Source organism: Dama dama, chromosome 15 (assembly GCF_033118175.1).
Source record: "Dama dama isolate Ldn47 chromosome 15, ASM3311817v1, whole genome shotgun sequence".
Taxonomy (NCBI): domain Eukaryota; kingdom Metazoa; phylum Chordata; class Mammalia; order Artiodactyla; family Cervidae; genus Dama; species Dama dama.
In genome coordinates, this window is record NC_083695.1 from 52,677,564 (window position 1) to 52,701,190 (window position 23,627).

Here is a 23,627-nt window from a genome sequence, read left to right on the forward strand (position 1 = left end):
ACATTCTTAATAAGAAAGAAAAATCAAACAAATAAAGCATATGTGTGTACTTGCAAAATATCTCTTTCACAGTGCCAGATTCGGACTCTTGATTTGAATCATTGGTTAAAACTAAAATTGGTCTACAAATTTAAGCCAACACATTATATCCAATTCGTGTTATGATTAACAAATAACAGTCCTTTGTTGATGATATTTATCTTATTTTACAGTTTAGTATTATAAAGGATTGATTCAGTTCATTCATTCAGTTGGTAAATAATTTCTGAATGTTTATAGTCTGCATTGTTCTAGAAGCTGGACATAGAGCAATTGAAAAATAATCAAACAAACAAAGACCCCCAAATTCCCCACCCTGATAATGCAAACAAACTAGTACAGAACCAAATTATAGATCCAATGTCATGTTAAGAGCAAGACTTGTGTATTTCTAGGTAAGATGCATTCTGGGCATTCTGATACAAAGTCTCTAAAGCTGGAGGAAATTTGGAATTCAATGTGACTAAAAAGCCTGGCTGGGGATGAGACTGGAGATGCAGCCCAGGACTAGGATATGGTATTTATCCTTGATGTATTTTGAAAGAAAATCTTTGAATGGTTCTGTCTAGAAGTGTGACATGATCCAGTACAAAGGGATTATTTTGAATGCTGTGCAGGGTGAGGAGTGGGAAAAGGTACACAGTGTTTTAGATAAGAGTAGAAACTGAGCCCAATGCATCACTAGTCCAGGCAAGAGTTAGTAGAGGCTTAAACCATGGTGGTAGAATATGAAGATGATAAGAAGAAAATAAAAAGAAAGCCAAAAGGATTTGCTGATGTATTATATTAATACGTGGTGCATTAGAGAAAATAAAGGATGACTGAGAAGGTTTTGTTCTGAACAGGTCCCCATTACACAGTCTCCATTACTCCCTCAGGTACTGTGGTACAGAAATCAAGAGTTCATTCTTGGAAATTGTATGTTTCTGAGGCTTCTTCAGAAGTGAAGTGAAGTGAAAGCGGCTCAGTCGTGTCTGACTCTTTCCGACCCCATGGAATTCCACAGCCCATGGAATTCTCTAGGCCAGAATACTGGAGTGGGTAGCCTTTCCCTTCTCCAGGGGATCTTCCCAACCCAGGGATCAAACCCAGGTCTCCCACATTGCAGGCGGATTCTTTACCAGCTGAGCCACAAGGGAAGCCCCAAAGAAGGGAAGTGAAAAGCAAAGGAGAAAAGGAAAAATATACCCATTTGAATGCAGAGTTCCGAAGAATAGCAAGGAGAGATAAAAAAGCCTTCCTCAGTGATCAATGCAAAGAAAAAGAGGAAAACAATAGAATGGGAAAGACTAGAGATCTCTTCAAGAAAATTAGAGATACCAAGGGAACAATTCATGCAGAGATGGGCTTCATAAAGGATAGATATGGTAGGGACCTGACAAAAGCAGAAGATATTAAGAAGAGGTGGCAAGAATACACAGAAGAACTGTACAAAAAAGATCTTCATGACCCAGATAATCACGATGGTGTGATCACTCACTTAGAGCCAGATATCCTGGAATGTGACGTCAAGTGGGCCTTAGGAAGCATCATTACGAACAAAGCTAGTGGAGGTGATGGAATTCCAGTTGAGCTATTTCAAATCCTGAAAGATCATGCTGTGAAAGTGCTGCACTCAATATGCCAGCAAATTTGGAAAACTCAGCAGAAGCCACAGGACTGGAAAAGGTCAGTTTTCATTCCAATCCCAAAGAATGCTCAAAAACCAAACAATTGCACTCATCTCACACACTAGTAAAGTAATGCTCAAAATTCTTCAAGCCAGGCTTCAGCAATACGTGAACTGTGAACTTCTAGAAGTTCAAGCTGGTTTTAGAAAGGGCAGAGGAACCAGAGATCAAATTGCCAACATCTGCTGGATCATCAAAAAAACAAGAGAGTTCCAGAAAAACATATATTTCTGCTTTATTGACTATACCAAAGTAGTTCACTGTGTGGATCACAATAAACTGTGGAAAATTCTGAAAGAGATGGGAATAGCAGATCACCTGACCTGCCAAACCTGTTTGCAGGTCAGGAATCAACAGTTAGAAATGGACATGGAACAACAGACTGGTTCCAAATAGGAAAAGGAGTACATCAAGGCTGTATATTGCCACCCTGCTTATTTAACTGATATGCAGAGTACATCATGAGAAACCCTTGGCTGGAGGAAGCACAAGCTGGAATCAAGATTGCTGGGAGAAATATCAATAACCTCAGATATGCAGATAACACCACCCTTATGGCAGAAAATGAAGAAGAACTAAAGAGCCTCTTGATGAACGTGAAGAGGAGAGTGAAAAAGTTGGCTTAAAGCTCAACATTCAGAAAATGAAGATCATGGCATCCGGTCCCATCACTTCATGGGAAATGGGGAAACAGTGGAAATAGTGGCTGACTTTATTTTTGGGGGCTCCAAAATCACTGCAGATGGTGACTGCAGCCATGAAATTAAAAGACGCTTACTCCTTGGAAGGAAAGTTATGACCAACCTAGACAGCATATTGAAAAGCAGAGACATTACTTTGTCAACAAAAGTCCATCTAGTCAAGGCTATGGTTTTGCCAGTGATCATGTATGGATGTGAGAATTGAACTATAAAGAAAGCTGAGTGCTGAGGAATTGATGCTTTTGAACTGTGGTGGTGGAGAAGACTCTTGAGAGTCCCTTGGACTGCAAGGAGATCCAACCAGTCCATCCTAAAGGAAATCAGTCCTGGGTGTTCATTGGAAGGGCGGATGTTGAAGCTGAAACTCCAATACTTTGGCCACCTGATGTGAAGAGCTGATTCATTTGAAAAGACCCTGATTCTGGGAAAGATTGAGGGCAGGAGGCAAAGGGGTCGACAGAGGATGAGATGGTTGGTTGGCATCCCCGACTCGATGGACACGGGTTTGGGTGGACTCCGGGAGTTGGTGATGGACAGGGAGGCCTGACATGCTGCAGTTCATGGGGTCGCAAAGAGTCAGAGACGACTGAGGGACTGAACTGAACTGAACTGAACTGAAACGGGGATGTAATTGATTGTTTCTTTAGGACTGCCAAGAATTCTGTAGGACATTCCTTTCTTCAATTGATTCATGGATTATTCAGGCTAGGGAAAGGGGTACATTTTAGAAAACCAATTTCATGCAATACAGTATGCTATGTAAGAGGGGATACACAGACAGAGATACAGAGAGAGATTGTGAGAAAGTGTACCAATATAGTGATGCAGGTGTATGTTGTGACAATCAATGCAGTCAAGAAGCACAAATAGTGTGAATTTAAGGGAAGGAGGCATTTTCATTGGTGAAAGAACATAAAAGGTTTCCTGGGACATGAAGAACTTGAGGGTCACTGGGGATTCCCAGGTGTTGTAGTGGTAAAGAATCTGCCTGTCAATGCAGGAGACACAAGTTTGATCAATCCCTGGATTGGGAAGATCCCCTAGAGAAGGAAATGATGAACCATTCCACTATTCTTGCCTGGAAAATTCCATTGACAGAGGAGCCTGGTGGGCTACAGTCCATGGGGTCACACAGAGTTGGACAGGACTGAACACACACAAATACAGAGTCATTGGACTTTCTCAAAGTGAAACAAATGAGTAGGATAGTCTAAGCAGAAGAAACACAAAGCCAAACCCAGACGAAACAAAGTACAGAGTGTGTTAGTGGAACAGTGTTAGGAGGACGGGACCTTAGAAGTGATGAGGGTAATAAATCTTCAGTGGTGAACATTTGCAGATGCTGCCTTTAGCCTTGAACACTGAAAGTTTCTCCTTTCTAAATTTAATTGGAATGAAAGTAAGTTGAGTAGTTCTCAATTCATACTTAGAGCAGCAGAAAAATGTTATTAGAAATAACCCTGGATCAGGGCCAGCCAAGCCCTGATCTTGGCAGAAATATGATTTAAAAATATAGGGAAGCAGCCTATGATTGTGAAAAATATTTTTTGCCACTTATTGTATAATATTTGGTGATGTTAGATGTGTGTACCATATATGCAACTTAATTTACTTTAGTTGCTCATGAAATGCCTAAAGATAAATAATAAATTTTAAAAGTTATATTATGTATAGGAAGAGAAAGAGGAACCATATTACAAATTGACTAAAAAATATGACTGAAATATCAAGCCTAAACTATACTTACTAATTTCAAATATGGACAAAGGATTAAAGACATTACTAAAAATATGTTAGGAGAAAGGCAACACAGTGAGAATATTATTGAAATTAATTATCAAATATAAGTGATATAAGAAAGAAAATTGTATATGTAGATATATGTGTGCTCTGAACATATCTAATTTGCTTACAGACAAATTATTTAAATTTCTTTTTAGAAAATATACACCGTGTACCTGGTGTGTGCTGGAAATACAGAGGCAGGCAAAACAGACTGTCCCTCTGACCTTATAGAGTTAACATTCTAATAAATCAGACCAAAAAAGCAAGTAATTATTAAAGGTTTTATTTATGAACACATGTAGACATTTGGACTCTGGCTCAAAAATTCAAATGTTCACAACATGTTACAGTAACTCAGATTATGTCAAAGGACACAGAGCAAAAGAATCAATTAGGGACTATTTGCTACATTATTATAGTTTAATGATGGTATCTCTATCACAATTGATTCTACCAAATTGATTTTCATTGATCACACCAATTTTAATTGCAGGGAGATGGAGAAGGAGAAGGAAATCAAATTGTATTTTTTCTCTTCAGTCTTTAATATAATATATTTAATGTGCATTAAATGTATCACCCATATACCCAAGAGAATTAAAGCAGGAACTCAAATAGGAATTTGTACATCAATGTTCATAGCAGCATTATTCACAATAACTTAAAGGTGGAAACAATCTATATAGTGGGTATTAATGGTTAAGTGATAAACAAAAAGTGGTATGTTGGAAAATTATCTGTCTTAAAAAAAGAAGGAAATTATAGCATATGCTACACCTTGAAGATGTTATGTTAAGTGAAATAAGCCCAACACAGAAGAAAAGTTACTATAAAATTTCAGTTGTATTAGGCTCCTGGAGTTCATAAAAAGGGAAAATAGAGTGGTGGTTGCCAGGATTTATGGGAAGGGGATACTAGAGACTTATTGTTTAGTGATTACAGAGTTTCAATTCAAGAAGATGAAAAAGTTCTAGACATGAGTAGTGGTGATGGTAGCAGAACAATGTAAATGTATTTAATGTTACTGGATTTTACACTAAAAAATGCTTAAAATCATAAATTGTATGTGATGTATATTTTATCACAGTAAAAGAAAATCTTAAAACTGGGGCAGGGTGCATCACCAATATTAATAGAATATGAAAACTTTTATTTTCAAAGCTACTACCCTTCCTTGATATCCATTCCTCTTATGTTGATCTAAACATAAATCTCAAATATAAATTTAGAAAAAAGTAGGTGTTAGTATATTCATTTTTCTTGACTATGAACTGTGGTTTTTAAAAATATTTTATTCCCCACACATCATCAGTGATCATCAGTATCAGCTACAATCGTTTGGCAGGGATGCTCACTGTGGGTCTATATCACCCCTTCTCAGTCTTCAAAGACAGCATGTCAGAATTTACTTTATCTTATATGTTTAAAGAGACCCCAGAAAATTCTGATCCACCAGTTCCTTCTCCAGGGGATCTTCACAACCCAGGGATTGAACCCGTGTTTCTCCTGCATTGGTAGGCAGACTCTTTACCACTGAGCCACCAGGAAGCCCACAGCTGTGATTAGAGAATGCAGATTTCCTTAATGGCAGAAAGTATAGAAATATGCAAGATCAGCAATGCAGAGAGCAATATAATTTGTTTCTAGACAAAGATAAGGGCCTCTGAGGGATCCTGGTCCCTACCTCTGCCTGCTCATAGGGATATGACAGAAAACAACTCCAGCACACCCAGGACGGTTTGATGTGTATTACCCCAGTGTAGCATCTTTTACTGGCTTACGTCAAAAATAGTACTAACAATAAACCATTACCCCATGCTTATACTATGCTAAGCACTCTAGACACTTGTCAGAAATTAACTCAGGTATTCCCCTCAGAAAGCTCATGAGGTAGCTACTATTATTCTTTTGAATTTAAAGAGAAGACTACAGAGCCACAGACATAATATGTAACCAGCCCAACATGTGCAGCTAGTGAAGCCAGTCTGGCCTAGAGACAGTACTCTGTCACTTTCTGGGTAGAAGTACTTGGACTGGACTGAGATCACTTGGATTCAATCCCAGATCTGCCTTTAACTCTATGGAACATCGCATTTCATCACTTCACTTCCAGCCATGGTTGTCTTCTCTTATGCAAATTCTGCTTTAGTACTAGGTGCCCTTAAACATCTTTAACTGATTTCGATGCTTTGTATGTTATTTACTTAGCAAAACAATGGCACAGGGAAAAAAAATAGCCAAGTACTTTTAAGAGAATTGTTATATTTGAGAACTACATTTTAAAGGTCAAATAGTCTAGATTACTTAATTCTGAAATCCAAAGAAACATTTATATCTTACGAAGCTGATCAAATATTTTATGACAATTTTATCCCTAGTTGCTCTCTATAATAGAGATGTAAACAAGTACCAGTCCAAATTAAGGTCCCATGAAATAGAATTTGGATTCCTCTTTTGCCCACACTGGGAAACCCAGCATTATACAAACACTATTCATAGTCTCAAGAGAGTGGTATTTCTTAGGAGATCTTACTAACCATTGGTTTCCTTCATGATTACCATGCCTTCTAACCTTCTATGGTTTGATCCTAGAACAAAGTAAATGCACATAGGTGCCTGAAAACTCATTTCCTTCTTGGTATATAACCCTATAACTGAATTTCTATATATATTAATATACATAATTATATATTTACATAATTTTGACATTATATTGTTATCCTATATCTATGTGCTTGTTTTCTGTCCTAGAATTCAAATTTTATCTAAGCAGGTATCATGCTTTCTCACAAACTTAATGACATTATAGAAACATTGTGCTTAATGTCTTAAATTGTTGTTTGAAATTGTATTTATTTTTACATGTATATATGCTTTTCAACATGTTTAATCAAGACTTTCTATGTAATACTTGAATGCATTATTTATTTTCAGATAAGAAAAATATACTTTAAACTCTTTTGGGTTTGATTACAGCCCTGAGAGTGACATAACATATCATTTCTCTGGTAATTTCCCTTCTTGCCAAAATTGGAGCTTAGATTTGGTGATATCTGTATGAACATTATGTGTCTGTCATAGTTTTTCATTGATTTAAATGCTCTGGAGAAACCAAATATCAAGACAATTATTTTTTTCCTATTTTTGCCTAACAGGTGTATTTTTGTTATATGATAATGGATTACAGTTCAGTTAATAATGTTTTCCTGTTGATTTATCAGCTACAGTCTCAAAGTTAAATGTTGGGTTCATCATTAGCAATTTTAGAAGATAAATATAATACAAATGTGGCATGCTAATGTTTTCTGTGATTTTCTTGAGCTATTTCACTTTTATTTTTGGTCATCTTTCCCTTTAACTGTTTTTATATTGTTGTATCTTATGTATAAGTAGAAAAGATCTTATGTCTATATTGGAATTCTGTGGGGTACATGCAAACTAACTACTCTGTTTCTAAGAGTCTATACATTGGAAACCTGCTTTTTCCCCCGGTACAAGTTGAAAGATATGAATGAAATACTATCACCAGTTTCTGATGTATAACATTTGTGCCCTTTGGTCTGGACAAGTACAAAATTATAGTTTTGCTCCTAGTAATATAAATGAACAGGGCCACATTGACCTTTGTAGCCACAAATGGATTGTCCAGATTAAATAATTCTGTATTAAAATATATATATATATTTTATTCTTTTCCTCTTTCCCTTCTCTTCAAACAACAACAACAACAACAACAAAAAGTCTTTTTATTGTCCAGAAGAGAGATGTAAAGACATCTTATTCACATAATAATAACTCAATTTACACTTGTTGGTTTAAATTTAGCTTAATTAAAAATTGACTTTTTATTGCTTAAAATAGGAATGGGACCATTTTTTTCAGGTTATAAAGGTTTTAAGAATGAGAAAAGTTTGAGTCCTTAAAAGTAGAGTAAAATAGCTCTCATAACTGGAAATTTCCTTAAAATAAAAAGTTTGAGGTCTTTTTATGTGTTGTAAAAGGCATGTATATGAAGAAAAATTGTGTATTTGGTGAATTGCCAGGCCATTTTGCCTTTTCTAAATTAGTTGGTGGCCTATCTGTTTCAAAGTCTGATCACACTTTAGTGAGATTAGAAATGTATTTCAGATGATTAAATGTCCAACAACCCAAGATATGGGTGCGGAATATTATCTTTTGAATCAAGCTTGCATTTTTTCATAGGAAATTGTATATGATGGTTATATATACATCCCTATATTATGTTTCAAGGACCATATCTTTTACCACCTGGTAGGAATACTGACACTCAATCAGAATTCTCCTGAAAGTGAGGACTGCATTGCAAATATAATTCCAATGATAATTCAGACAAATAAGTGTTACTTTTGTCATATTTTCCTGGAAAATTTTAAACCTCCATTTGATTTTGTGCTGTACTGACCTGATACAGCTGACCTGTAAAACCAATCTTAGCAAAAAATGATAAAAATGAGCTTTAAAAAATGTTTTTATTCATACTTCTCTAAATACACTTTAATTTTGAATTACCTACTAGTACTGCCAATAAGAAGGGTAAAGTACTAGATCTCCATAAAACATATTGTGAAGAAAATTTATTTTCAAATAAGTCACAAAGAACAGATGACTCTCCCTAATAATTCTGACGAATTTACATTAATGAAAACCAGCAGGCCTGGAGCAAGACCATGGACATAAAGAGAATATAGTTTACATTGGTTAGTATATAAATCACTATATATCTGAGAATTACAGAGAGACTTTTCAATTTTTTTTTCAAAGGTAGATCCAAAAATGTTTGGCTTAACAAAAATAAATCCTAATAAATAGGAATAATATAACTATATTCTCATCAAGTAGACCCTGAAAATGTATGTGGTTACTACATTAATTTTTTTGTTTACATCTCTTTTTTATGGTGCCTCATTTTATTCATTCCCAGTATTCTGCCCTCCTGGCCCCACCCCCGGCAGCCATGGCCTCTTAAAATCCCAGTAATCCAATCAATGAGATTCAAAATAATTTGAAAGACTATTATCACCTGAAGCCAATAGTCCCTAAGATATGCTACAGTTTAGTTTCAGTTCAGTCGCTCAGTCTTGTCCGACTGTTTGTGACCCCATGGATCACAGCATGCCAGGCCTCCCTGTCCATCACCAACTCCCGGAGTTTACTCAAACTCATGTCCATTGAGTCGGTGATGCCATCCAACCATCTCGTCCTCTGTCGTCCCCTTCTCCTCCTGTCCCCTATCCCTCCCAGCATCAGGGTCTTTTCCAATGAGTCAACTCTTCGCATGAGGTAGAAAAAGTACTGGAGTTTCAGCTTCAGCATCAGTCCATCCAATGAACACCCAGGACTCATCTCCTTTAGGATGGACTGGTTGGATCTCCTTGCAGTCTAAGGGACTCTCAAGAGTCTTCTCCAACACCACAGTTCAAAAGCATCAATTCTTCAGCACTCAGCTTTCTTCACAGTCCAACTCTCACATCCATACATGACTACTGGAAAAGCATAGCCTTGACTAGATGGACCTTTGTTGGCAAAGTAATGTCTCTGCTTTTTAATATGCCATCTAGGGTGGTCATAACTTTCTTTCCAAGGAGTAAGCATCTTTTAATTTCGTGGCTGCAATCACCATCTGTAGTGATTTTGGAGCCCCCAAAATTAAAATCTGACACTGTTTCCACTGTTTCCCCATCTATTTCCCATGAAGTGATGGGACCAGATGCCATGATTTTAGTTTTCTGAATGTTGAGCTTTAAGCCAACTTTTTCACTCTCCTCTTTCACTTTCATCAACAGGCTTTTACAAGTCAATATCAAACGGATGAGTGAAAGCAAAACAAAGAGCTCAAGATAAAAATGATAGGAATCAGACTGGAATAGACACTGAATAAAGACCCACTCCATCCAGTACTCTTGCCAGGGAAGTCCCATGGATGGAAGAGCCTGGTAGGCTACAGTCCATAGGGTCACACAGAGTCAGACACGACTGACGTGACTTAGCAGTAGCAGCAAAGACACAAAAATCGGCAAAAATTGTATAAAGAGGCATCTGATTTTATTAACTACTAGGGAATTATAAAATAAACAATATGAAATCACCACATGCTCATTATGATAGCTAAAATAAAAAAGACAAAACCAAATTTCAAAACCTCTAGAATTCTCAAATATTGCTGATGATATATAAGTTAAGACAGTATTTTGGAAAATGGTTTGACATCATTTACCCTGGCAGCTGAGATGGTAAAGAATTCACCTGCAATGCAGGAGCCACAGGAGAAACAGTTTCAATCCCTGGGTTGGGACGACCACCTGGAGAGGTAAATGGCCACCCACTCCAGTATCTTTGCCTGGAGAATTCCGTGTATAGAGGACGCTGGCAGGCTAAAGTCCGTGGGGTCGCAGAGTCAGACAAGACTGAGTGACTTTCACTTCACTTCACTTCCCTAAGTGTGAACATAGATATATCCCCTATTCATTATTTCTACTCCTAATGTTTTGCCTTAGGAGTAAAACTGCATACAGATGTTCATAAGAGATATGTACAAAAATCCACTATTTATAGATATGTTAATTATTTGCAGTATCAAAATTCTGCAAACCTTTTCAATGTCCAGCAACAGTACAAACATTAATACATGTGAGCAAATGAAGTCATACAAAAAAAAAAAAAAACACACACACACACACACACACTATTTCTTTAAGTCCATTTATATAATCTCCAAAAATAGGAAAAACTAATCAGAACAGTTATTATTCTTGGCAGGGGGGTAGGAGGTAGGGGGGCACGGGGCTGATAAAGCTCTATTTCTTGATCTCGATTCTGATTCTATCTAGATATGTAATTTAAAAAATAAAGTTTTAAATGCTTAAAAGCTCTAAATTCATAAAAGCAAAAAATGAGAAAGTTATTTGTCTTTCTGGTAATTCAAGCTATTTTTCTTGGAAGATACTAATAATTCTGGCCAAAGTGGAGGACCTCATATTTTTCTCTGTGTAGTTAATAATAAGGAATTACCTAACTTTATTTCTTAGTGAACAAAGCCATGTAGTTTTCTTATGATTTTTAGCAGGAAAGCTTATTTTGGGAAGATGGGACACCATGTTATTGATGGCTTTGAGGAATGCCAGTAATCAAACATGGTAGGTTGAGTCTCAAAGATGGGATTAGTGAAGACAATGCAAGTTGGTTTGAAAAATAGCATGAGATTATCTGGTTCTTGGTTTCAGAATTCAAAATTGTAAGACAGAGAGATAAAATTTGGACCTTAAAATTGTGTAATCACATTTACAGGCAAGAAACAGACTGCTAAGCCCTTGCAAATCACATGAGCACAGGCAAAAGCCTTGCTGATGATAGCTTATGGTGAACTATGTTGGATTTGTGATCTCTGAAGAAGATTTAGCTTCAGGACCAGGAACCAGGCTTGATCACTCAAGAGTTTTTGTGTAGCAGAGTTTTATTAAAGTAAGAAATGGGACAGAGAAAACTTCTGATATAGACATCAGAAGGGGGACAGAGAATGCCTTCCTTGCTAGTGTTAGCAAGGGAGTTATATACTTTAACTAGTTATTACAATAAATCAAAAGAATGTCTCAAGGTTGTAAAGATCTTACTAAACCCACTCCCATAATTTACTTTTTAAGATAACAGGATTAGCCAGAAGGTTTTCACCAGGCTTCCATGGTGGTTCAGAAGGTAAAGCATCTACCTGCAATGCAGGAGACCTGGGTTCAGTCCCTGGGTGAGTAAGATCCCCTGGAGAAGGAAATGGCAACCCATTCTAGTACTCTCTCCTGGAAAATTCTATGGATGGAGGAGCCTGGTAGGCTACAGCCCATGGTGTTGCAAAGAGTCAGACACAACTGAGTGACTTCACTTTCAGGAAGGATAAACTGTCCTCAAGCAGGATACATTGTTGTTACATAATCCCTAGTACAGAGTTTAAACTGAGTTGTTTGTTGCGTAATCATCAGTTCCTGGCTTAAAGAAAAAAATGTTTTATGTGACTAAAACTAAGGAAGGTAGAGGGAAAAAAAGATGTTGGTCCTTTCCTCCTCCTTGAGAATTCCAGACCCGTATCTCTGCTTCGAGAGTCCCAGATCCCTATCTCCTCCTCAGGGACCCCGGACTTCTTATCAACCTGCCTAGAGATTGACTCTCTCATTTCCCTGTTTTCTTTTAGGAGAATTGTGTTGCCAAGGGAAAGGGGTGTTGATTTAGCTCCATAAATACTTCCTGTTGTTGAGGGGTGTGGTCCCTAAATTGTTGAGGCAACATATTCTCCTAACCCTCATATTGAGGGTCTCTGATCCAAGTAACAGTTGGAGGAGGTTGTGGCACTCTTAGGAGCCTGGACAACCATTTGTAACTTCAACCTTTCAGACGGTTAGAAACAAACCCCATTAAACAGTTATAGATGTAAGGCAAAATAGTCATTAAACCAAGTTAAAATCAAAATTAAAAGTCACATTATGTCCATAGTTACATCAGTCCACCTTAGGATTGTTAGATGTCATCACAGAGTTGAAGAAAGTCCTTTCCTTAAAGTGGGGAAACCCACCATGGGAAGTCTTCAGTTGATGAGGAGGGGAGTGCTCCTCAGACCCAGCAATTAGACCAGCTGTGGGATGAGGCATAGAAATATGTCCAGGACAGGAAGGCATTGTCTTGAGGATCAAATGGCGGACTCAGGACTTTTGGAGTCAGCAGAAGCAAACCCACATAGATTCTCAGGCCCATCTCAGTTCCTGGTTCAAACACTGGCTTGTTTGATTCAAAGGCTGGGTAAGAAGTTAATCTGCTGGTAAGAAGTTAATCTGCTGGTAATGTCTGTTGAAAAGCTAAAAGCTGAGTCACATACTTAACTTTAAGGCATCAGGATCTATGACAATATCTGTGCACAAAAACAGTTGTCAGAGAGACAGTCCCTTCTTCTAGGGGCAGTTTGAGCCCTCATTAAAGCTATAGGTAGAATGTAAACCAACTATTTTGTGTTTCCTGAGTTAGCTTACACGGGTGTCTTTAAATAATGCCATTAGCCTTTTCAACTTTTTCTGAAGATTGGGATCTCCAGGAACAGTGTAAGTGATATTCTCTTCCTAGAACTTTTGACACCCCTTGAGTTACAGCAGCTTTAAATGTGGAGCATTGTTGCTCTGAACTTTATAGAGTTGAAGACCTCACTTACATCATAAGAAGTCAGTACAGTAAGATTTTGCTCATTCATTAACCTCCAGCTTTAGTGAATACTGCTTTGAATGTGAAAATAGGTGAGGGTCATTGAGCTTGATAAAGATATGAACAGCATTTTGTGCTCAACCCAAAGTTTTTCCATCAGTCCATATTCTAGGATTTACAGTTTGTTCCAGTAAAATGTGGGTTCCATATTTGTGAAAATAGAGGCCTGGACCTTGTTCAGTATATCCCTCCCCAGAAAGGGTGAGGGAGACTCTGGCATGATTAGAAACTCATGAGAAAACAGCACAGAGTCCCAGTTGTAGCTTAAATGATGACTGATATAATAATCTTTGGCTCATCCAAACAGCCACGGTATGGTAGTGGGTTGGAGGAAAGGAGACCAGGGGCTTTAGGGAGCAGGGAGAAATGTGCCCCAGTGTCCGAAAGAAATCCATAGTTATTAATACCTGGATTTCCTCAGGTGTAATTAGGACAGGAGCTTGTGTGGGGACCCCTGGGCACCTCCAGCCCTGATTGTCTTGAGAATCTGACTCCTGGGGCCTACACCTCAGAGGGCAGTCACTTCTCCAGTAAGATCCTTTGCAGACTGGACCTGGAGCTGGGGGCAGCTTAGATGCCTGAGGGCAATCCCACTTGAGATGCCCCTCCTTTCCACAGAAATAACAAGTCCATCTCTTTTCACCTAGGTTCCTCTGGGCATTTTTCTCAGGCTGTTTCAGAGCAGGTCTAACAGCCATTGTTGGGGCTTCAGTCTTTTACTTGGTTCTTTTTTCCTGTTATTTTCCTCCTCATATTCTCTACCATAATATACCATCTGAGCCAGTTGCAACAGATTATCTAAAGACTGGTTTGGTCCATACATCTGTTTTTGTAACTTAGAGCAGATATCTGGAGTTAACTAAGTGAGAAATCTATCTTTTAAGATAATTTCTCCCTCTGTAATTTTGAGATCAATGTCAGTAAACTTGTGAAGAGCCTCCTGTAGTCTATACTAGGAGTTTATCAGGAGTTTCCTTCTCTCCCTGTTCTATGTCAGCCAACTTAGCATAAAGTCTTAGCACGTGCTCACTTGAGTCCTACAAGAATAAATCCCACTTCTGGGTATACACACTGAGGAAACCAGATCTGAAAGAGACACGTGCACCCCAATGTTCATCGCAGCACTGTTTATAATAGCCAGGACATGGAAGCAACCTAGATGCCCATCAGCAGATGAATGGATAAGGAAGCTGTGGTACATATACACCATGGAATATTACTCAGCCATTAAAAAGAATTCATTTGAACCAGTCCTAATGAGATGGATGAAGCTGGAGCCCCTTATACAGAGTGAAGTAAGCCAGAAAGATAAAGAACATTATAGCATACTAACACATATATATGGAATTTAGAAAGATGGTAACGATAACCCTATATGCAAAACAGAAAAAGAGACACAGAAATACAGAACAGACTTTTGAACTCTGTGGGAGAATGTGAGGGTGGGATATTTCAAAAGAACAGCATGTACACTACCTATGGTGAAACAAATCACCAGCCCAGGTGGGATGCATGAGACAAGTGCTCGGGCCTGGTGCACTGGGAAGACCCAGAGGAATCGGGTGGAGAGGGAGGTGGGAGCGGGGATCGGGATGGGGAATACGTGTGAATCCGTGGCTGATTCATGTCAATGTGTGACAAAACCCACTGAAATGTTGTGAAGTAATTAGCCTCCAACTAATAAAAAAAAAAAGAAAGAAAAAAAAAAAAAAAAAGAATAAATCCAGCAAAGTAGCTCTGTTATGGGAACTGTTTGACTCCCAGTAGGAAAGAGGGCTATTTTGTGTTCCCTCTTTCCCCTTGTCTCACATTCAAGCCATTCATCTCCAAAAGTAGTAGCCTCCCCCAAAAGTCAAGTTTTTGAGTCAGGAATCAGTGTCTGTCCCAAGACACGCATTATATCTCTCCAAGTAAGCTCATAAAGTAAAGTTAGTCCCGTAAAGGCTTCTATGTACTTTTTGGATCCTCTCAATAGTATCGACCACAATTGGTACTGTTTGAATTTTTACCAAAACTGGGGCAACCCCTCCTGAAAGGGTGGCATGATTCTCAGACTGTTCAGTTGGGAGCCCCTGATACAGGGGCAAAGTAAGAAAACAGGAGGCAACTGAAGATTTCACACCCAAATCTGCACCCTTAGGACACAAGCCTGGCATGTGTCTTGCAGAGAGAAAAAGAGCAACACATCTGTCACTTCTACCCATTTCTCTTGTTTTCTATGGAAGCAGTCTAGTTGTAAAACAGTATTGTAATTGAGAGACTTCAACTGGCCAGCATTGCCCGTCTTCCAAAGGATACTGTGGTCATTCAGTATCACAGAAGAAGATCAGGCATGCCTTTTTAAACTCTGGGGATCAAACTTGTCCCAGCTGTTTTTTAAAATACATTTTAAAGGAGTGGTTTTAGAACTGCTAGCTCCCATCTGTAACAGAGAAAAAGGCGGCATCCACACTCTTGGCTTCTTTCCACCGGAGGCGTCCCTCCCTGCTTTAGATGGGGGTATAGATAGACTTTCCACTGAAGCTTTCCTTCCCTGGTCAGACTTAGTCTGTCCCTTACTGACGCAGGCACCTTACTCGTTCCTTCCAGTTCTACCAATGAAATGGGGTGGAGATGCACCAGGGGTAGATAGACCTGATGGCATCCCAGACTGATTTCTAGTTTCTTTTCTTTTTTTTTTTTTTAATTATTATTTTTTTTTATTATTTTTATTTTTTTTTTTCCAGGGGGTTTTGTCATACATTGATATGAATCAGCCATGGATTTACATGTATTCCCAATCCCGATCCCCCCTCCCACCTCCCTCTCCACCCGATTCCTCTGGGTCTTCCCAGTGCACCAGGCCGGAGCACTTGTCTCGTGCATCCCACCTGGGCTGGTGATCTGTTTCACCATAGGTAGTGTACATGCTGTTCTTTTGAAATATCCCACCCTCACATTCTCCCACAAAGTTCAAAAGTCTGTTCTGTATTTCTGTGTCTCTTTTTCTGTTCTGCATATAGGGTTATCGTTATCACCTTTCTAAATTCCATATACATGTGTCAGTATGCTGTAATGTTCTTTATCTTTCTGGCTTACTTCACTCTGTATAATGGGCTCCAGCTTCATCCATCTCATTAGGACTGGTTCAAATGAATTCTTTTTAATGGCTGAGTAATATTCCATGGTGTATATGTACCACAGCTTCCTTATCCATTCATCTGCTGATGGGCATCTAGGTTGCTTCCATGTCCTGGCTATTATAAACAGTGCTGCGATGAACATTGGGGTGCACGTGTCTCTTTCAGATCTGGTTTCCTCAGTGTGTATGCCCAGAAGTGGGATTGCTGGGTCATATGGCAGTTCTATTTCCAGTTTTTTAAGAAATCTCCACACTGTTTTCCATAGCGGCTGTACTAGTTTGCATTCCCACCAACAGTGTAAGAGGGTTCCCTTTTCTCCACACCCTCTCCAGCATTTATTGCTTGTAGACTTTTGGATAGCAGCCATCCTGACTGGCGTGTAATGGTACCTCATTGTGGTTTTGATTTGCATTTCTCTAATAATGAGTGATGTTGAGCATCTTTTCATGTGTTTGTTAGCCATCTGTATGTCTTCTTTGGAGAAATGTCTGTTTAGTTCTTTGGCCCATTTTTTGATTGGGTCATTTATTTTTCTGGAATTGAGCTGCAGGAGTTGCTTGTATATTTTTGAGATTAATCCTTTGTCTGTTGCTTCATTTGCTATTATTTTCTCCCAATCTGAGGGCTGTCTTTTCACCTTACTTATAGTTTCCTTTGTAGTGCAAAAGCTTTTAAGTTTCATTAGGTCCCATTTGTTTAGTTTTGCTTTTATTTCCAATATTCTGGGAGGTGGGTCATAGAGGATCTTGCTTTGATTTATGTCGGAGAGTGTTTTGCCTATGTTCTCCTCTAGGAGTTTTATAGTTTCTGGTCTTACATTTAGATCTTTAATCCATTTTGAGTTTATTTTTGTGTATGGTGTTAGAAAGTGTTCTAGTTTCATTCTTTTACAAGTGGTTGACCAGTTTTCCCAGCACCAAAATTCTATGAGGCCACCATCACCCTAATTCCAAAACCAGACAAAGATGCCACAAAAAAAGAAAACTACAGGCCAATATCACTGATGAACATAGATGCAAAAATCCTTAACAAAATTCTAGCAAACAGAATCCAACAACATATTAAAAAAATCATACACCATGACCAAGTGGGCTTTATCCCAGGAATGCAAGGATTCTTTAATATCCGCAAATCAATCAATGTAATACACCACATTAACAAATTGAAAGATAAAAACCATATGATTATCTCAATAGATGCAGAGAAAGCCTTTGACAAAATTCAACACTCATTTATAATTAAAACTCTCCAAAAAGCAGGAATAGAAGGAACATACCTCAACATAATAAAAGCTATATATGACAAACCCACAGCAAGCATCACCCTCAATGGTGATTTCTAGTTTCTTACCACCAAGATCTTTGTTTGATTTGCCAGAGTAGTTTCCCAAGCTATGACTACTAAGAGAAGCATCCATCTTACATGTGCCCATGCACATTCCTGAGTACAGTCCTGACTGCAGCAGAAATGGTGAGTCATAAAGGGATGAACAACAACCAAGATGTTGAGTGTCACCACACCAGTATAGCAAAAGAGGTGGTGGAGGGTTGGCCAGCGAGGAAAAAGTGATTTTTGTCCTCAGGCAACTAGGGCCAATCCTTCCAGTTCATTTCCACAGATTATACAGAAAGAAATATCTAAGGAGGTGAGACAAAAGTCATCAGAGAGCCTCCTCTGGTCCACTAAGAGCTAGTGCTACCAAAGGAAGAAACCCATTGCATTTCCAATGTGACCAGATCCTGCAGTTCCCAATCTATGTCCTCAAAAATCTCATGGTCACCAGCAGTACTTCTGTCCACATAGATGGGAGACACAGCCATGACAAAGACTTACTTTCAGGTCGCTGGTCCCTGAGGCAGGCAGCCAAGAGAGTGATCTAGCCTGAGAGACGTTCCTGGAGCTAGAGTTCCGCCTAGTTCCCGAATATGCTACTGGAGCTAGAGTTCCACCTCCTCCGTACATGCCCCTAGTAACTTTCTAGCAAGGCTTGCCTAGTCTAACAAGGCTAAGCGCTTCCATACATGGGAACTAAGTAAAAGTACACAATAACAGCATAGATCACAAGTCCCTTGAAAGTATATGATCCGACAGATTAAGTTAGTAGCTCTAGTTCCCCACACAATTAGGAAATGGTCAAAGAGACCAGGAAAAGGTGACTGAGAAAGGCAAGTGCAGTCCACATGCTTCTCCCATTTCTGGCTGCTCCCCTCGCAGGGACGTTGGTGTCTCTTGGCACTGACAGGTTGGTTAAAACTCCAATAAGGCTTCCCTTTTGGGGGCTGCCTTCAGTCATTGCGAGGCACCGCAAAACCACAGTGCAGATCTCATCACTTGCTTGCACAGGGCATGTTCATTCATTCACACAAGCACACCATAGAGTTAGTAAGGTAAAGCAGAAAACGTGCATACTGAGAAAGCAGAGAGGCTAGAGCTCTGGATGTTCTTACCTTGTCCTGAAGATCCCGGATGAGCCCCCAAGATGATAGCTTACTGTGAATGATGTCGGATTCGTGATCTCTGAAAAAGAAGATTTAGCTTCAGGACCAGGGACCAGACTTGATCACTCAAGAGCTTTTGTGTAGCAGAGTTTTATTAAAGTAAGAAAAGGGACAGAGAAAGCTTCTGACATAGACATCAGAAGGGGGACAGAGAATGCCCCTCTTGCTAGTGTTAGCAAGCGAGTGATATATTTTAGTTGTTACAATAAATCAAAAGAATGTCTCAAGGTTGTCAAGATCTTACTAGACCCACTCCCATAATTTACATTTTAAGATAATAGGATTAGGCAGAAAGTTTTCAAGAAGGAGAAACTGTCCTCAAGCAGGATTGTTGTTATATAATCCCTTGTACACAGTTGTTTAAACTGAGTTTTTTGTTTGTTGTGTAATCATCAGTTCTGAGCTTAAAGAAAAAATGTTTTATGTAACTAAGACTAAGGAATGTAGAGGGAAAAAAAAGATATTTGTCCTTTCCTCCCCCTTGAGAATTCCAGACCCCTATCTCCACTTCCAGAGTCTCAGACCACTATCTTCTCCTAGGGGACACTGGACTTCTTGTCAACCTGCCTAGGAATTGACTTTCACTGCTGTGTTATGATATAGGGTACTGATCAGGAATCCAAGCTGGTTGGAAGAATAAGTGAGAGGAAACAGACTGAAGTCTTAGATGAACCAGGTGAAGAAAGGATTTAGGTGAAGAAGGAACAGAGAAGAAACATCACTGGAAAAACAGTATGCTCTCCAGGCCTAGAAAGCCCCAGAGGTGAGCTCAGAACACACTCACTGCAGGGTTCAGTAACTAACTCTGAATGGGGCAAGGCCAGGCGATACTGAGACAACTGCTTTTGAGGGAGGGATTTTTTGTGAGTTTACTATTCCTGGTTAGAGCTAAAATTAGAGGGTGGGATGAGACTGAGACCAAAAGTACAAAATAGAAAAAAAAATCACATCTGTAGGCAGGAAATGAACAGAATAGAAATACCTCTGCTCCTTCTATGATAGCAGAAATGACTAAGGGAACTAGGGAACTTTTCATTTGAATTAATACTGATTAAAGTTTAATCAAATATTATAAGTATGAATGTCATAAATCCCAAGATTATGAAATTCCATGTAAATGAATAAAAAAGAAAAGTCAAAAACATAAAGTTTCAATATTGAAATCTATATATTTATCAAAAACATAATGAAGAAAGCAACCTGGATTTATGAGGATTTGTAAGCATCACATCTCACTAGTAGTAAATAACCTGCTTGCCACTAGATACAAGTTCAATACCTGGAGGAAGGTATGGCAACCTACTCCAGTATTCTTGCCTGGAGAATCCCATGGACAAAGGGCCTGGTGGACTACAGTCCATGGAGTCGCAAAGAGTGGAACACAACTGAGCAACTGAGCACACATTATCTTCACACTGCATTATGAAGCATTTTTGTGTGTATTTTGTCAGTAATTGTCAGTGGCTTAATACTTCCCCTTCAGGAAGCCTTAGCAAATCTAAGAGAAAAACAAAAAACAAAAAACTATATATATACAGATGTGAAGTCTGAGAAACAAAGCCTACAGCATAGCTAGGAGAAATTTCAGCCATCAGGTAGTACCAGTATCAGCTTATCCAGCGAAGAGTTTCTAAAAAGATCTTTTACCCCCTTTTTTTCCCATGGAAATTAAAAGAGCAAATTTTGATTTCCTGCTCTACAACCAGTATCTAGGTCACCATAGAGACTGGACAGAAGTTGATGAGAGATACTAGAGTTTTTTTATTTGGTAGACCAGACGTGCTAAAATTCTATTCAGATATTGCCATACCAATTCTGAAAGACCACCAGATTCTATTCTAAGTTCAAGTATGTGGTATAAACCCAGTGGACACGTATATTCACTCTGGTACTTAGAGTAGAAAACCATTTCTACCCTATAATCCTGGCTTAGATGTGGCTAGAATAATAGAAGCTGTTGGAGAGACTACATCTGCTTTCAAGAAAGGTGACAGAATGTTCACTACCAGCATGATCTCTGGGGACTCTGCAGGTTATGCTCCGGCAGCAGATCACACTGTTTACGAACTGCCAGAAAAATGAGTTTTAAACAAGGAGCTGCCATTGGTAGCCCATATTTTGTTGCTTTTTTGAGCTCTGCTCCTCAGTGCCCATGTGCAAGCTAGAGAAAGTGTTCTGGTTCATGGGGCTAGTGGAGGAGTTGGAATAGCAGCATGCCAAACTGTTAGAGCTAATGGCTTAAAGGTTTGGGGCACAGCTGGTACTGAAGAAGGACAAAGATTGTTTTGCAAAATAGAGCCCACAAAGTGTTTAGTCACAAAGAAGCTAACTATATTGATAAAATTAAGAAATCTGTTGGTGAAAAAGAAATTGATATGATTACTGAAATGTTAGCTAATGTGAATCTGAGCTATAATTTGAATCTTTTGTCACATGGAGGATGAGTAACAGTTGTTGGCAGCAGAGATCCCATTGAAATAAACCCACAGGGCACCAGGAGAAAGGAATCTATTAATAGCATAATAGGAGTTGCTCCCTATTCAAGGAGGAATTTCAGTGGTTTGTAGCAGCCTTTCAAACCAGAATGGAAATTGGTTGGTTGTGACCAGTAATAGGTCCCCAGTATTCATTGGAGAAGACGGCCCAGGTTCATGAAGATATCATTCTTCAGTGGTGCTACTGGGAAAATGATTCTTCTCTTTAAATAATCAATCCTTTTATACATTTCCTATGTAATTAGAGGTATCTTGAGTGAGTGAGTGAAAATAGCTTAGTCATGTCTGACTCTTTGCGACCCCATGGACTATGCAGGCCATGGAATTCTCCAGCCCAGAATATTGGAGTGGGTAGCCTTGCCGTTCTCCAGGGCATCTTCACAAACCAGGGGTCAAACCCAGGTCTCCCACGTTGCAGGCAGATTCTTTACCAGCTGAGCCACAAGGGAAGCCCATAGAGAAATTTTGCTTGTTGCTGGTTGAATTTTTTTTCTTTTTTCTAATTGAACCTAAGATACTGTGTAAATTTCAGGTGAAAGTGAAAGTGAAGTCACTCGGTCATGTCCGATTCTTTGTGACTCTTTGGACTGTAGCCCACCATTATCCTTTATCCATAGAATTTTCCAGGCAAGAATACTGGAGTGGGTTGCCGTTTCCTTCTCCAGGGGATCTTCCCAACTCAGGAATCGAACTGGGGTCTCCTGCATCACAGGTGGATTCTTTACCAGCTAAGCCACAAGGGGAGCCCTTGTAAGAGGTATCTTACCTCAGTTTTCTGTATACCACATTTGTTTTAATTAGCATTCATTTGATTCAGTGAGTTCTTATAGTTAAGAAAAAAAGATTTAGAGATCATGGGCATTGGATTACAATTTATTTTATAGCTGTCAATAGTCTATATGCCTTCTACCTCTTATTAAGGAATCATCATAATAGTAAATAGGATGTTAGTGGTCATTTGGCATCAGAGGACATTACAGGAATTTCTAACTGACTGCTAATCATGAATTCCATACTTTTGACTAAAACATGCTAATTTAAGATAAGACTGCTTGACTTCCAAACCTACTTCTTATACAGTTTCTTTAGTCTCTGATTAGCCCAGAACTATGTTGGATTTGGAAGATTTTCTGGACAAACTGAGACCCCTTTTCCCAACTAATCTCATCTAATTCTCCAAGTCTCTCAGAAGGGCAAGATAAATAATGTGCATAGAAATTTGTTAGTTTTCCAGTATTCCTCAATATTTTATGACAATCACTAGGCTATTGATTGATTACTAACGACTCATATATTCTGTGAGGTCAGTAACCTTATCTTTGGTATAATGTGATATTAGGTACATAGCTTCCAAGTAGATACTTATTGATTGCTGTTGCTACTGCTGTTTAGTCGCTGAGATTCACCTTCAAGTTAGACTTAGAATTATCTCTTTGTAGGATGAGGATCATGTATTTTTATTTAAATTAATGAGTGATCTGACTTTATTATAATATAGTAACTTCAATACATTCTAGATTATTCTTTAAAAAAAGAGTATTTTTTTAAAAAGGCCATACTGATTTTTTGTTTTGTGTTCTTGTCCTTATCATACCATATGATAGCAAACCACAAAACTGGGTGAGCTTATCTTCAGCAATTAACATATGTATGAGAAGTGGCAGATTCTTGAAGTTCTCACAGAAAAAAATAGAAGTATAATCAAGAAATCTGTAAAATTTTTAAAATAGTCTTTTTCTGTAAGAGGGCACTAAAGTCATCTTAAAAAAAAAAAATCCCAAATTCAAAAAGACTATCAATTTCAGAGTCTTAAAGAAATCCCTTAAATTCCCCCCTTAGAGATAGATGTGGTCAAAAAATACTATTTTTCAAAGAAAAAGTATTAATAGAAAAGTCTGAACAGCAAAAATTTATCTTTCAATATTATAAAATGAACTATCTGTTAAAAAGTTGAAAAATGAAACAGTCATTTCTCTGGCTTTAATGAATCACAACATGACACATAATCTTTTCTGGCACCTCCTGAGCATATCAATGTTATGTTAATAATCATGGAAATTAGGGA

At 38.5% G+C, this 23,627-nt stretch overlaps 1 protein-coding gene and 1 pseudogene across 1 annotated transcript in view; both read left to right on the forward strand.

Annotated features, from left to right (window-relative positions):
* Positions 1-23,627, forward strand: part of PCDH15 (protocadherin related 15) — a 920,738-nt gene that overhangs the window by 820,651 nt on the left and 76,460 nt on the right. The window lies entirely within an intron of this gene.
* LOC133070566 (zeta-crystallin-like) lies at positions 755-21,775 on the forward strand (annotated as a pseudogene).